The sequence below is a fragment of the Microcebus murinus genome, chromosome 7, assembly GCF_040939455.1.
Source record: "Microcebus murinus isolate Inina chromosome 7, M.murinus_Inina_mat1.0, whole genome shotgun sequence".
Classification (NCBI taxonomy): domain Eukaryota; kingdom Metazoa; phylum Chordata; class Mammalia; order Primates; family Cheirogaleidae; genus Microcebus; species Microcebus murinus.
Window position 1 is genome coordinate 22,421,268 of NC_134110.1, and position 2,414 is coordinate 22,423,681.

The following is a 2,414-nucleotide window of genomic DNA, read 5'->3' on the forward strand; positions in this document are numbered from 1 at the left end:
GGTATTTACAGGTGATGCTTTCCAGAAATAAATCTTAAAAGAATATTAATAGGTTACATAATAGAGAATGTCTGAAGCAATAACTTGCAAAAAACTCCTCAAATGATCTTTTTGGTCAAATCTTATATTGTCTCTAATACAGACTGAGAACATAGAATTAAAATTCAGTCAAGGAATGGAAGTGATTGCCTCTGCATGAATAGTACAATTTCCCCCCCTCAATAAAATCTCATCCCTCCATGCACCTCGTGTTGTCGATTTATGAATGCTCTGGGTTCCCCCCGGTCCAGGCTAATGCTTTTCTAAGATTGCTATTTTGCATATCAGGCTGGCGACATTAGCAACTGACATACCATAAGGTTTTCACATGATCTGGTCAGTCCCGTGGGGGCACACAAGCCAAGCGTTGGTTCAGACAATAGAACTCTAGAAGAAGATACTGCCTGTTCTGGACAGGCACTGGCTCAGGCAGGCTTATATTGTAGTTAAGAGTACGAAGGCCTAAGCATAGAAAGAAATATTTTAATCTCGTTCTGGAAATGGCTTAGAAGCTGGGAAGGTTTCAAGGCCGTTCCTACCTCTGAAAATTTGAGTTTGCTAGAAGTGCTGACCTCAACCCAACCAAGTGTGTGATTCTATCCAGAGCCTAGTTCCTTGCCTCAGTTTCCCCATCTCTTAATCTGTTGCAGCTGTCCAGGTGAATGGATCCGGGTTTTGCCTTCAACCTCTACATACCTGTGCAAACTTCTGTTTAAGCTATAATTCTACTTGGAGACCTGCCCCTCTTTCCATCTCAGCCCTAGTGACTCCTGTTTCAGGAAACACTGTCCTCTCACCTCTCAGTCCCCAAAGGACTTCAGCTACTACTGTGGGTGGGTGGGCTCTTCCTTGCCCCTTCTCATCACTCCATACTGCTCACCATCTTGTTATCTGCCGGCCAGAAACACTTAGTGGGGCCATAGAGGACAGAAATAGGCCAGAATATAGGAATTCCTTTGTTTATAATAGAGTTTGACCACTAAATATTATTTGTTGTGAAATTTTAAATGAATTATATGGTGAGCAAAAATAAGAACTCTGACTATACAAGCCAGCTTTTCGAAGTGCTAATCGCGGGCTGGAACTTCATTTCTCAACACTCTCCTAGGAAATTACAGCTTTTAACAATAGTATTTAGTGCTTTTCCTGCTGAAGAAGGTTTGAAATTTTCGTATTCTTACCTAAGGTTCTAAAACAATTCGCATTCCCACACCGGGAGTCGAACCCGGGCCGCCTGGGTGAAAACCAGGAATCCTAACCGCTAGACCATGTGGGAAGTGACAGCTAGTGGCTGAAGTCATAGCAAATTGAATCATTCTTCTCTGCTTCCGCCTGCCGCGCTCGGCCCCTTCTCTGACGCCAGGTTCTCTCTGCGCCTGCGCGGGCTTTTGGTGTCCCCCGCCCCGCCCCAGACAGTGTCGCTTGCTTGCCAGGCGGCTTGGCGCTGCTGGCTGCTTCTGCGGCCAAATGGGCGCAGGCCTCCGCCCTGCGCCCCTCACGCCGGGCCCGCGGGAGCCTACAGCCTGGCATCGGGTCCCAAAAAACTGTTAAAAGGCTCTGCAGTGCGATTTGGGAAAAGAATGGTTTGAATGGCTCAAAATAAAGGGGACAGAGAACCATTAAGTACGGGCGTGGCTCCCTGGTCTCTTCCCCAGGTTTGCTGCTGAGGGTGACTAACCAGTAGACCAGAATTTTCAAATCATGGTATTTTAGATCATTGGCCATTTTAACTGAAATTTTGCTTCATTTTAACTGAAATTTTGATTAATTCTGACTTTGGGAACCAAAGCTGAATGGACGAAACCTCCTAATAGCCCATAGGGTATGCTTTGGAGCAGAAGGCCTTCAGACTTCAGGCTTTAAGATCTTTTCTAGGGACAGCCTTACATTATTAAAACAAAAACAAAATACCCACAACCATGAAAGAAAAAATCCACTTACTGCACTATGATAACAACTCTTACGTGGCAAAAACAAACAAATAAAAAAAACCAAAACAAAACGAAAGTGAAAAACCAAGGCACTGGCTAAGAGATAAACATGTACAACCATATATAAGAAAAAAAAAAGATATAGATAAGCAACTACACATTGCAAGACAAACACTGTAATATAAACGTGGGAGTTGGATGTGAGCAGACCGTTGTTGGACTGGAAATTCATGGCTGAAGAGTATTTGTAAAAGATCTCAAACTCATTGCTTCACAGCTAGAAGTTTAAACACAAAAGTGTAAAAATGTCACGTATGTGGGGTAAAGGAAGTTCTTAGAAACTTGTAAAACTTGATCAGGAAGAGAGATTGTCAGGATTTCCTAAACATGCTTATGACCAAGCAATTACGTTTAAAATTTTTTTTGAAAACCAGTATTACTCTG

At 43.2% G+C, this 2,414-nt stretch overlaps 1 non-coding gene across 1 annotated transcript; it reads right to left on the reverse strand.

The window, feature by feature from the left end:
• Positions 1 to 1,243: 1,243 nt before the first annotated feature.
• Positions 1,244 to 1,315, reverse strand: TRNAE-UUC (transfer RNA glutamic acid (anticodon UUC)). The gene has a single exon. It is a non-coding gene; the product is annotated as a tRNA-Glu (tRNA).
• Positions 1,316 to 2,414: the final 1,099 nt, after the last annotated feature.